The sequence below is a fragment of the Dipodomys ordii genome, unplaced genomic scaffold (assembly GCF_000151885.1).
Source record: "Dipodomys ordii isolate 6190 unplaced genomic scaffold, Dord_2.0 Scaffold2, whole genome shotgun sequence".
In the NCBI taxonomy this organism is placed as follows: domain Eukaryota; kingdom Metazoa; phylum Chordata; class Mammalia; order Rodentia; family Heteromyidae; genus Dipodomys; species Dipodomys ordii.
The window spans coordinates 26,699,069-26,713,252 of NW_012267218.1; the positions used below are offsets into that span (position 1 = coordinate 26,699,069).

General features: G+C 42.4%; 1 protein-coding gene across 1 annotated transcript in view; it reads right to left on the reverse strand.

Moving 5' to 3' along the window:
- Nucleotides 1-14,184, reverse strand: part of Smoc1 (SPARC related modular calcium binding 1) — a 163,160-nt gene that overhangs the window by 59,252 nt on the left and 89,724 nt on the right. The gene's annotated exons all lie outside the window — the stretch shown is intronic.

A 14,184-nucleotide genomic window follows, 5' to 3' on the forward strand; every position in this document is an offset into this window, starting at 1 on the left:
ACACACACACACACACACACACACACACACACACACACACACACACACACACACACACACACCCCAGGCTTGGTACTTCCAACTGAAAAGTACCAGTTGGAAGGCCACTATTGTAGGCTTATGTAACACATCTTTCAACAGTAGAGACAAATAGTAAGCTTTTCTTCTTGTTCTAACTTTCTGGACAATCATAGATCAGTCTGCCAACTGATCCTGGGGCTCTCCTGAGACAACGACATGTGTCATAAGATTAAGACCAGACCAAAGCCCCTGGTGGCTGCAGGTTCAATTGTTAGTTGCTTACACACACACACACACACACACACACATTTAAAACTAGGCCAACTTGTGTAGGAATAGTAAATGAAAAGGAAGCCTTGTGCATCTCCCAGAGTAAGTCCTCTTTCCTTGTCAGTCACTGTCACCTTATCCATCTGCTCCCATCCACTGGCCTCTTCCCATCTGTTTTCTTTGTGGAATTCCTGAACATACAAGTCAGATTCCCTAACTTAGAATGATTCACATTTGAACCCGTGATAGAGATTAATCTAATCTGTACTGTGCTCAAGGTCCCCCAGATCTGGCCCTATCTAACCTTGCAGTGTCATTTTATGCCATGGCTCCCCAGCCTCCTACACACCTCCATTCCTACTGCGAAGAACCTTTGATGATTCCAAATGCACCCCATTTTCTCCTGAATCTCAACCTTTGTTTGCCCTCAACTATTTAATTTGTCTGGAATACCATTCCCCAATCCATTCTAACCTCCCTTCAAGCCCTCTATTACCCCTTCCTGCATGACACACTTTCTCCCTAAACAGTCCCACCCGCCCTCCTGTGATCCTTCCCCAAATTTACAGTCCTGGCCACAGCAAGCTCTCGCTGTTGATGTGACTAGCACAGCTCCTCAACTCTAGGCTAGAACCTCAAGGATTGTACACTAGTTAACTTCTATAATTACATAACACCTGAAATTGCTTGAAAGCAATTGATGGGTTGAGTAAAGACTTGGATTCTCCTCTTTTCTCTTTCCTGCTTGGTCTCTCTCAATTCTACAAATGCAACAGCAATTTATTTTTTTTATTTTAATTTTAATTTATTTTTTTATTGTGAGAATACCGTACAGAGGAGTTAAAATTATATGGGCAAGCATTGTTGCCTCCTCCTTTGTTTCCCCTTCCAATCCCTTCCCCTACTCCCCCCACCACCCCCCACCTGATCCTCCCCCCCGACATAACGACTTGTACATCTCATTGTTGCAATGGGTCCACCTGTATCCCTAGTTAAACAACTTGTTTTTGCCCTTCCCCTCCACAAATTATACCAACATCAAATACAGTGAAAGCAGGGGTTATACCGTGGGGGAGGGACATACAAAGCAACATAGAAATCATCTTTCTTGCTTGCTTGCTTGCTTGTTTGCTTGCTTGTTTCCTTGCTTACTTTTTTGCTTTTTTGCTTTCTTGTCACGGGGCTTGAACTCAGATCCTGGACACTGTCCTTGAGCTTTTGTGCTCAAGGCTAGCAGCACTTTTTTTTTTACCATTAATTTTTTTTTTATTGTGAAAATACTGTACAGAGGGATTACAATTACATGGGCAAGATAATGAGTACATTTCTTATCAAGCATTGTAGCCTCCTCCTTTGTTTCCCCTTTGTTTATACCAATCTCAAATACAGTGAAAGCAGGGGTTATACCGTGGGGGAGGGCCATACAAAGCAACAAAGAAATAATCTTATAAATGTGTTAGAAACAATCACCTGAAAGAAATAAACATTTCAATACATATCTTAGGGTTCATTTCCCTAACATCAACTTATCTGACCTTTTCTGCTTGACTCAGACATATACTAGTTATTGCAAATAAGGGAAACCATGGGACCTATGTTTCTTTGGGCCTGGCTTACTTCACTTAATATAATTTTTTCCAAGCCTTTCCATTTCCTAACAAATGGGGCAGTGTCATTCTTTCTGATGGAGGCATAGAATTCCATTGTGTATATATACCACATTTTCTTGATCCATTCATCTACTGAGGGACATCTGGGTTGGTTCCATATCTTAGCTATGGTAAATAATGCTGTAATAAACATAGTCATGCTGGTAGCTTTAATGTGGCCTTGTTTGTGATCATTTGGGTAAATGCCCAAAAGTGGGATTGCTGGGTCATAGGGGAGCTCTATGTGGAGTCTTTTGAGGAACCTCCATACTGCTTTCCAAAGTGGTTGAACAAGTTTACAGTCCCACCAACAACGTAGTAAGGTTCCCTTCTGCAACAGCAATTTAAACAGCCACACAAAATTCATTGCAGATCTCCACGAAAAGATGTATGCCAGCTGCAAACATACTAAAATGTGAGGGGGGAAAAATAATGTGTCTAGGGATCAAGGACATATTGGAATTGAGTCTAGGCAGTCATCACACGAAATTCAACAAAAGATATAGTGGAGAGTGGTTTGATAGACTGGGTGAGAGCCAGAAGTTATTACTAAGGCAGAAAAGCTACAGAAAGGCTTCTGCTCTTGTCTGGGTATCAAACACTGTAATTCACCACCCCTCCCCCCAGCAGGTTGTTTCAGCACAGGCTGGTCCATAGAGGTAAAAGTAGGACAAATGTAGGACAGGGGAAAAGTACCTCCTGCTCTTCCTAGTAGGATGGCTTCTGTCAAATGGAGCACTTGCCTTGACTATCTCTGCAATGACTCCCGTTCCCAGTACCTGGACCCTAGAACCATGTTTCCTCCTATTTGCTCTGTAGTCATGATGCTACTCAGATGCTCACCCAAGATCAGGTTGGGTCAGCACTGCCTTTTGAAGAGGCCTAATATTAGAAGGAGAAGAAATCCTGACAGACCAGGGTAGATATAAATCCTGGTCCAGCCAGTCATGAACCAAGGCACATTAACTTAGCTGATTATGTCCCATCTAAACGATATGGACATCAATGTCTGTGCTGGATGGTCTGGGGAGGCAGCCCAGTATGTGACACATGGTAAAGGCCAGATCCAGAAGGACTATGGTGGTGGCTGCACAGCAACATCTGGTGGGTGCCTTCAGGCAACATCTGGCAGTTGCTTCCTCGCCAGCCAGAGATCCTCTAGCAGGCTTCAATAGGCAGCGTTGCAGAAAACTTTGAGCTGTCCCTGAAAGAGCCTGTCAGCCTGCAGGGATAATCCTTGAGGGGTTCCTCACCAAAAGCATTTTAGTGAGGCCCGGCAGGCTGCTTTCTCAATCACTTCTGTGGAATCTGAGCTAAGGGGCTGGGCAGCCACACTGACTTTCCCTGGGCTCTAGGATCCCATGGCTGAAGTGAGTGACCACTGTGCTCCAAGTCAGCACCCCAAGTATTGTAATAGCCCTGTGCTTCATGCTGGAGTGTGGGGAGGGGGGTCACTAACATCAAGCCCGCTGCAGAGAATTGGCCTGTCTGAAAGGCTGTGTTCTGGGTCATACTTAAGAGTCCCGCCTAAGTTACTAAGGGCAGAACTTTAATGGACAAGTAAAAGGCCAGGCCCAAAGCTTGGTCTCAGGAGATATAATCTGACCTCTGGACTCAGTGGGTCCTGAGGCCACATTCTCACTGAGTGTGTCCTTTGTCTCCCCTTGGACACATGGGCACTGCCGCCCAGCCCCCAGTCAATGCCACTGATCTAAACACAGCTTCTTTCTCTCCAGGGGCCTGAGCACTTTACCCATCCATGCTCCAAGGAGCAGATCCCAGGTGACAAAATCTTCAGGTTGGCAGCTTGGGCCAAATTCTGTAAAGCTGAAACTGAATGAGCACTAGTGGGAATACCTCCCAGGTATGCTTCTAAGGAGAAACAGAGGCAGCAGAAAGAGTGGGGGGAAAAAAAGCACAGAAATCTCTCAGGGTTGAGAGGGGGCTGTTATAGAAGGAACAAAGTCAAATTTCTTTGCTAAAGGAGCCCTGAGAATATCATCCCATAATTAAAAACTAAAAGGTTATTTTTAAGTTGCTTTGGGGAGTTTTTAAAGTATCTTTTTGTAGAAAAAGAAGCTGCATGGAGGCAGACTGTGCAGCCTTGGAAAGCTGCTTCATCAGACAAAGCCCTGGACGGCCTGCATTTATTCAAAAAGAGAAGATAATAACATTAATAGGTATATTGTTATACCTATTTCAGTTGGGAGAATTAAATTAGATAAGATAGATAAGCACTTTGCTTACAAATGAAGTGTTGTTAGCCTTCGCTGTTTATTTTCAGTATCATCTCTGCCTGCTCCCCACCCCTAGTACTATAATTTGAACTTCAGGCCTCACACTCGTTTGGCTGACACTGAACACTTAAACCATGCTCCCAGCCGTGCTTTTTGCTGGTGTTTTTGGAAATGGAATCTCATGGATTTTTATGCCTGGGCTGGCTTCAAACTATAATCCTCTGGATCTCAGCCTCCTGCATGAGTGGGATTACAAGCATGAACCATTAGCACTGATAGCATCATGTTGTTGTTGTTTTCAGCAAAAAATGGTACACTCTAAAAGACCACTCTAGACTACAGCCAGACTCCCTGATAGGGAACAAAGAATATCCATCCTCTTGAGCAGCCTGAGAAGAAGCAGTCTGAAATCAGCAAAAGGACTTAGAAAGTTTAGATGGAAGAAGAGGTCTGTTTTTCTATGGAGATTGTTCTAATGAATGCACACAGAGAAGAGAAACTTCCTGCAGAAAAGCAACCAGGTATATGTCTGAGACAAGCAGAAACAGTCAGATAAGTTGATGTTAGGCAAAATGAACCCCAAGATAAGGACTCAAATGCTTTTCTTTTTTGCTATTGTTTCTAATGTATTTATGAGATGATTTCTTTGTTGCTTTGTATGTCCCTCCCCCATGGTATAGCCCCTGTTTTCACTGTATTTGATATTGGTATAATTTGGGGAAGGGAAAAAACAAATTGTTTAAAAGGGATACAGGTGGACCCATTGCAACAATGAGATGTACAAGTCGTTATGTCGAAAAATGAACTTTACAACTTTGGCGGGGGTGGGGGGGTGGGATGGCAGGGATGGTAAGGGGAAACAAAAGAGGAGGCAACAATACTTGATAAGAAATGTACTCATTACTTGCCCATGTAATTGTAACCCCTCTGTACGATATTTTCACAATAAAAAAACTTATTAATTAAAAAAAAGAAAAGAAAAGCAACCAGGTGTAAAGCCCATAGACTTAGGAATTTAAACACAATTAAAATGCAAGCTCTACCTGGCTCAACTTCCTCCTTTGCAAATGTTCTTCTAGTTCTTATTCTTCAAGAGCCTTGAATTGATCAGTCTCAGGAAAAGCTGGAGCTAAGAAGAACTGATGAGACAATGGGGGGGCACATGCACGCATGCATGCACACATGTACGCACTCACATGTGCATGTGTGCATATGCACTTGAACTCAGGGCCTTGCACTCTAACTTAGCTTTTTTAAGTCTAGGCTGTCACTCTACCACTTGAGCCACAGCTCTACTTCCAGCTTTTATTGATGATAAAAAGCCCCTTGGACTTCTCTGCCTGGGCTGGCTTCAAAGTATGATTGATGATCCTCAGATCTCAGCCTTCTGAGTAGCTAGGTTTACAGATGTGAGCCACCAATGCCTAGCTTGAAATTTGCCATATAGCTTGCTGGGCAGCAGTCAAAACCCATGCTTGTGCTGGACCCACAGATACAGATAGAAAACAAGGAACTGGATCCTCACCTACTCTGGAACATCCTACCAAAGCTGAAGTGACACAACTGACAGGTCCTCCTTAGAGACAAAGTAAACAACCCAGATGAGATGGCTTTCTGCTGTCACTATCCTGTTGGGCATATCTTGTGTTCCTCCAGGTACTTGAAAACAGTGTGTCCTTCGGTAAACGAGTTTCATCTGACTCACATCCTTTAATATTATTGGCAAGAAGTCTTTTATATAAACATCCCAGTGGTATTTGCAGTTCAATCTTTGTCCAAATTAAGATAAATATGAAATTATTCTAAGCCTGCTAATCTTCACCATTAGCCCAACTCTTGACCACCTGGGAGAATGTGGGAGGCCAGCACTCCCAACAAAAGCAAAGGAATTATGGATGATGGGAGAGAGGTCAAGAAGACACCAGCTCAGAGAGGATGAGTGGGAGGAGAGTGCTGAGAAAAACAGGGGCCAGATGAGCATGTAGCCAAACATCACTTGTGGGGACTATCCCCAAAGTAAAAATACCCTCTTCTACCTTCCCAGCAGCTTTTCAGTCCTCATTGAGGATCTCTGTATTGCCTCAATTGAGCCTGAAAATCACCCTGCATGCCAAGTTCTACACGGGAGAGGCAGTTATTCAAATATCACAACTAGCTAATAAGAGGAAATTAGAATTTCAATATCCCAGGACTCATATACTTCATGGCACAGCTGACAAAAGGCTTAGAGAGCACCAATCTAACCCAAATATCTTACAAGTAAGGAAACTGAGGCTCAGAGACAGAGAAGTAGTATGGCCCCCTGTTCCTAGGCCTGGCAGATGAAGTCCCTTGGATACTGACAAAGGAAGTGGTTCCAAGGGCTAGTGTTTCAGGGGATTAGTAGAGTCTCTTCATGCCTTGTAATTCTCTGGGTAGGGCCAGATGAGTAAATTCTCTCCTGGAGGTAGCCGAAAGAGAGCCACAAACTCCAATATGAACTCCAATATGAATGAGAGGTCTCTCCTGGGAAGGCCTGGGGAACAGTTTGGGGTCTTCACTGTGCCCGCTGGCTGCCTTCCCATTCCTCAGGTTTATATCTCACTTCCCAGAGCAGCCTCTTTGTTGGTTACACTTTTGTGCCCCTTCCTAACATGCACTACCCCTGAGGAACCATGATGAAAATGTCTCACACATGTCTACTTCCTTCTACTTCTTCTAAGGATAGGGATGCTGCTGTTTTGGTGGCCTTTACTCCTGCCTTGTTTATCTATTGGTGAACACAGTTGGGAGTCTATGGATATGTCAAGTCAGTTTAGTAATACTGAGTTAAATTAAGTCCAAAGACTTGACGACTGCAGAACTCCCTGTAGCTTTAACTTCATGGCTGATTTGACTTTAAAAGGAAGATCTCATTTGTAGCAATTCCTAAACTTCTTAAAGAACTCCTATAAATTTTGTGCAAGAAGCATTTGACGATACTCGAGTTCCTGTCAACATGCTCTACGTAGGGCATGTTAAGAGACTTGGAAGAAGGTAGGCAGGGCAAGGAATTGACAACAAGTCTTGCTTTATTTCTTTGCTTTGCCCCAGTCCTACCATCTAACAGTCTAGATGTCAGGTTTTCATTTAGTTCTCTGGAATACCTTCCCTCCAGCTACAACTCTTCCTCTCCTTTTATAGGCTTCCTCGAGCATTCTCTATTGAGAAATCCATCTTGAATAGCCTCAGACCTCAATGACATTTGGCATTCTCTCCAACTCACAAGACCTTCTCATTCCATGGCTTAATTTTCCCCATCTATTTCTTTGTGCCTCTTTTGTAAAATAGAAACCATGGACCGTAGGAAAAAGAACAGGCTTGAGTTCATCATTCTTACTGGCAACTAAAGTACATGTACACGAAAAGTTCCTAGTAGAAAAAAAAGGTTAAATTGAAAGAAGATATGCGGATCTCTTCCTCTCCCTCTCCCTCCTACCTTCTCTCCTCCTCCCCCCCACAGATGACCACAGCTCCACTTCTTGCTCTTTGCTGATTAATTGGAGATAAGAGTCTCAGGGAGTTTAATTCTGGGACTGACTTTGAACCATGATCCTCAGATCTCAAGGCCTCCTGAGTACCTAGGATTATAGGCATGAGCCACCACACCAAGCTTCCTAACTTTCTTTTGAGCATGGGAATATGATACTTGTTTTTGATCTGCACGTTATTCTAAATCTGGTAGTACTCAACACACTGAATTTATCTGTGAAATAGAGGTAACCCTGTTATGGAGAAGATGAACTGAGGTAAGATGATGTAAAGCATCTTGCGAGTGTTGTTTGTCCTTTCCCATTCCTTTGAGTAAGGAAGATGTAGACTACAGCCTCCAAGTGCCGCCATTCTGCTAGGCTTCAGGCATCGTCTTGGACTCTCTGCCAGGTTGAGGGAGTATTGTCTGTTCAATGAGGAATTTCCTTTTCGAGAATTAATGTCATCCTCCAGAATTTAAGAGGGAATGCAAAGGAGATGATTCTTTTATTTCAAATTCACCCAAATATGGTTGTTGACTACAGTTTTATAAGCTGATGCTGCACCATGGCTACCCACATGACATTAGTTAGAACCAGAGAAAGCTCCATTCATCTCTGGGCTATTCCTGAGCACATCTGAAGTCTTGTGTCCAATGTTTCAAGAAAGGCCTTGCCAAATTGGATTCAGAAGAAAGAAGCTGGGGGTGGGGGAGAAGAGACATAAATCCATATGATATAGGAATAAGTGATGGAACTTAGGATTTTTTTCCAGGAAGAAAAGAAATATTCATTAACTGAAAGAGAGAATTTCACATGGAAATAATAGTGCCCATCTTCCACCCTTTCTATGAAAAGCAAGATTGTTGTGGACTCTGGAGGTCTCATGGCTGGAACTCTGGTGATCTGTTGGGAATTATAGGTCAGCTCTCAAATTAATACAAAGAATTAGAACTTGGTTGGGCACTGGTGGCTCACTCCTGTAATCCTAACCACTAGGAAGCTAAGAGCTAAAGATCATGGTTTAAAGCCAGCCGGTCGGGGCCAGAAAATCCATGAGACTCTTATTTCCAATTAACTATCAAGATAGTCAGAAGTGGAGTTATGACTCGAGTGGCAGAATACTAGCCTTGAGCAAAAAATGCTCACAGACAGCACCCAGATCCTGAGTTCAAGCCCCAGGATAGACACCAAAAAAACAAGACAACAAAAACAACAAAACCAAAAAATCCACAAGAATTCCTCTTTAGATTTTTGTCATTGAGAAACTAAACTTCTTGTCCCTGTTGTCCATCAAACAGAAAGTGGATAGTTACTTGATATAAGATTACAAAGGGGAACTGATCCTTGCAGTAAGCAGGTGAGAGAGGAAAATACATAAAGCAAATGCCTCTGAGGTCCCTTTTAATTCAGAAGCTCTGTAATTTTATGTCCCTACTTTCTTTAAGTCAGACTTTTACTATTTAAAAGAAAGGGAAAAAATGATAAACTATGCCCAATCATTAGTGTTAAGACCACTCTTCCTAACCTACAATGAATGTTCTTTTTCTGATTTTCCAACAAGCCTGAATCCTATGCCTCCCCAGCATATTTGCCCAGAGCTGAACCCCAAGGACTTTTATTTTTTGAAGTCTTGACCCTCACTTTGATGCATAGAATGGACCAGGCATTAATGGCAAATATGACACCTTTTATTCAAATACCATTTTTCCCCATTTTGTGAGGGAAACATCAAATATGCTTTCATGTTTATAAAATAACCAAGAACAAAGTTCTTCATGTTAGGAGCTTTGTTCAGATCAGATCTGGGAAAAAAATCTGGTTAGTAGTGAAACAGAGGTGACCTGTATGAGTGGGAGCCCTTTCTTCCTCCCATGGTTGACCTCGCTCTTAATGAAACTGTCTTCCCAGCCCACGCCTGTGTTTCTACCACCTTGACCTATATTGACATAGAAGAAAACATCCTGGTCCCTTCCATTTTGCCAGCGTTTAGTTGATTGTCATATAGAGTCACCTCCTGGCATTATATAGGCTCATGGAAGTGGAGCAATAGACTACATATGTGTTTATTAATGGTTCTGTCTGGTAAGTGTTGACCATGGGCCTACTGTGTGAGTAGTCATCTGAATGTGAGGTGCTGAGTGACAAAATCCTAAAAAGCACGGGATTTTCCTCTTTGGGGATCATTGGCTCCATCTCCTTGCCCTGCCCCACAGTATAACTCTTCCTGTGGGATGCCCGTTGGTTCTCCATTTACCTACTTCCCAGGTTAGACAATCAAGTCCTGTTTCAGTCAGATGTCTCATCTGTAGGCCGCTCTACTTGTAAAGTCCCTCTCTATTCTGGAGTAGAATCCTCCATCTTCACTCAGTGATGTTGGGTCAGCTTTGAGGGCTATACAGAAAAAGCCTATTGTCATTCACAGACAAAGGTATGACAATGGTTCGCCTGTAACCCACTGGTGATTTCTTCCTCCTGCATCCCTGGTTCTACTCTAATCTCCATACCAAATGATCTCTGGCTCCACTGAATATTCCTTATGTGGCATAACTTCCTTACCCGACTCACCTGAGCTGCCCTTCTGGATGTGTCCCAGTTTGGCCCTATTACTCTAAAAGATGGCAGTGTCCTGCTGAGGGCGATCCCTCCTGGAGTCATAACTGGGACCAGAGACTCGGGAGTCCATCTGCTTAGGTTTGAAGTCAGCCTCCATGCCTTTCATGCTGTGTGACCTGAGCAAGCTACTTAGCTCCTCTGTCCTTCAGTTTCTCATCTATAAAATAGGACTATAACAGGACCTACCTCATAGGTGTAGTAAGGACATGCTGGGCATGTATAAAACTTGCTAGCACAGGGTAAATGCTATATAAAACTTAAAAAGTAGTGTTGCTGCCCAAGATAATTATTATCTGAAAAAGGAAGAATAGCTGAGGGGCACTGGAGGCGTGGCTCAAATGGCAGAGTACCTGCCTGGCAAAACCAAGGCCTTGAGGTCAAATCCTAGTATTGCCAATAATAACAATGATGATGATGATAACAATAAAGAATATCAGAGAAAATAATTGAAGCCTCCCATCACAGATCATCTGCTCTCCTGTTGGCAGCAGGAAGGCCAGAGAAGAAGCCTTGATTTCTACCCCCTTCAAGTACAGTGAAGAGCAGCTATACATACCTCCAAGTATGTACCTTTCATTTCCACAAGGGACAAAGGAGGGATGGAATCCCCAGGGCTCCAGGAAGCTTCCATGCCCAGCAGGAAGCAACCAAGTCCTGCTTGCTTTCCCCAAAGCAAATATCACCAGCCAATACAGGAGAGGATGCACGGTGGCCATTCAGCAGGAGATAGGCTATGAAGAGCAGGCCAGGCACAGGCTAGAATAGACTAGTCCCCACAGAACACAGTGAACACAGCGTTCTGAACACAAAGCACACTCTATCCACCCTCAGCTTGTTGCACATTCTTGCCCCTGATGGGAAGCCAGGGATAGTCATTCTCCCATTGAAAAGACAAAAGAGTTCTGGCACCTCCAATGTGTGAGAGATCACACAAAGATTTTCCTGCATGTAACTCGGTCTGGCCTTTTTCCTGCTGCTGCTCATAAAATTCAAATTTTACTTCCATAGCTGTACAGCTTAATGATCTACTTGCTAACAATTATATACCACCTAGCCTTTTCACCAATAGGAAAGCTCCCTCAGTAAGCTTGCTGTTGGTGGCTGCTCACTGAGGCTCCAGCTTCTACCTCTTCTTCATCCAAGTAGAACAGCGGGTCGTGAGCTGGGTAGAAGAGCCAGCGCAAGCCCAGTTCTCTGCTGATACATACAACATGTCTCCCTAAGGCATCATAGCTCACTAGCCTACAGTTCTTCATTTGAGAAGAGGAGCTTCCCCTGATTGGAGATTCCAAGAAAAAAATAATAGCCTGTCAGGGATGGAGAGTTGTTGAATATATACAAGTCTCATCCTTAGTTACTCTAGAGTTTCCCAGCCCCTATTTGCACATCTTTCTGCCTACCATTCTCTTTCCTTGCAAATATCCCACCAAACATATGGATGCTGTCACAAAGCCTCACATCACAGCGCAGATGATAGTTTTCTGGCTAGGCCCCACCCCTCCCAGACGAACTACCCTGGTGAGGGGGCTGGAATCAGCTCAGCATATAGTGCCAAACAAGTCTATTTCCATTCCTCATTGGAAAATGAAGGCGATTTCAAATCTTAATGCAAAGTTAAAGTAATCAAGAAAGGCATGGCTCTGGTAGTAAAGTACTAGCTAAGCAAACAAACCAGTACAAAGCCCTGAGTTCAAAACCTAATACTTCCCCACACACACAGTGGGGGTACTAACATAAAGGAATAGAACTAAAAGTCCAGACATAAGCCCTCACATTTATGATCAACTGATTTTCAACAGGACACCAAAACAACTGAAGGGGAATAATAATTTTCTCATAAATAATTGTTGAGACAACTGTATAGACACATGGAAAAGAATAAACTCAGACCTCTGCCTCACACTATATACAACAATTAACTAAATAAGGATCAAAGACGTAAATATAGGAGCTAAAATAATAACATTCTTGGAGGAACATGCTACAGGAAATCATTGCTAACCTGGATTATGAAATGGTTTCTAAAGTATGACAGCAATAGCATAAGCAATAAAAGAAAAAACATAGGCAAACTGGGCTTCAAAATTGATACTTTCCTGCCTCAAAGAAAGTGGAAAAAAATAACTCAAAAGAGGGAAGAACACATTTGTAAATCATATGCCTGTTAAAGTCTTGTGCCTAGAATATATAAATAACTCTAATAACTCAACAATAATAAAAGACAAATAACTATATTAAGAAAGGGGAAAAGGATCTGAACAGACATTTCTCCAAAGACTTACAAATGGCAAAACAGCATATGAAAAGATATTCCACATCTTGTCACTTTTCACTCATTACAAAAATATACATTGGAAGCACACTAAGATACCAATTCATACTCCCAGGATGGCTATAACAAGAAGACAGGTGAGAACAAATGTTGACACAGATGTAGAGAAATTGGAACCTTCACACATTGATGGGGGTACTGGAAAGCAGTCTCTCAAAACTCCAAAAGCTTAAACATGGAGTTACCATATGGCCCATCAATCCATTCCTAGGAGTAAACCAAGAAAATTGAAAACATATGTCCATACCAAAAAAATACACAAATCTCCATGGTGGTAATGAGACTGTTTTGTTTTTCATTTTCTGGTACTGGGGTTTGAACTCAGAGATTTCCCCTTGTTCAGTTGCTTGTTCAGCTATCACTCTACCACTTGAGCATGCCTCCAGTCCTGCTTTTTTCTGGATATTTTGGAGATGGAGTTTTGTGGACATTTTTTCCCAGACTGGCTTCAAATGATAATCCTCTGGTTCTCAGTCTCCTGAATAGCAAAGATTATAGGTGTGAACCATCAGTGTGTCCAGCAAAAAGGACAGTGTCACAGCTCATTTTTGGTTCTTTCCCTTTTAAAAAATTTTAGTACTGGGATTTGAACTCAGGGCCTCATGCTTGCTTGGTATATACTCGGCTTGCTTTGCTCAGCTGGTGCTCTACCACTTGAGCCATGCCTCCAGCCCATCATTCATTTTTATGTAGGTAATAGGGCTTGAACTCAGGGCTTGTGTACTGTACCTTAGGTTTTTGATCAAGGCTAGCATTCTACCATATATGAGCCTCAACTCCACATTTAGATTTTTGGTGTTGATTAAAGAGAAGAGTCTCACAGAGTTTCCTGAATTGGCTGGCTTTGAATCTTGACTGAGATTATAGCCTCCTGAGTAGCTAGGATTAAAGGCATGCACAGCCACCTGTGCCTGGCTTATGATAACATTATTTATGATAGCAAAAAAATAGCAAGAAACAACCTAAATGTCTATCAACTGATAAATGCATAAGCCAAATGAAGCATATCCATATAATATTATGTGACAATAAAAAGAATGAAATACCAATTTGTGCTACCACATGGATGTATCTTGAAAACATTAAGCTAAGACAATTACAAAAGACCACCTATTATGATGCTATTTATAAGAAATATCCAGAATAAGTACATGACAGAAATAGAAAGTAGATTAGTGGTTGTCTGGGGCCTAGCTGAGGAACCATAGGGAGTGACTAAGTGTGAGTGTACAATTTCTTCTTGGGTGATGAAATTTTTCTGGCTATAGATAGTAGTGATGGTTGCACAACTCTGAAAATATACTAAACCCCACTCAATTGTACAATTTAAGGGGTAACTTTTATTTTTGCAATTTTATCTTACTAGAGCTGTTATTTAAAAAAAAAAAGATGGAAAGCTGAGAGCCAGTGACTCTTGCCTATAATCCTAGATACTCAAGAGGCTGAGATCTGCAGACCATGGTTCCAAGCCAGTGGGGCAGGAAAGTATGCTCAACTCTTATTTCCAGCTAATGAAAAGCTGGAAATGGACCTGTGGCTCAAGTGGTAGAATGTCAGCCTAAAACAAAAAA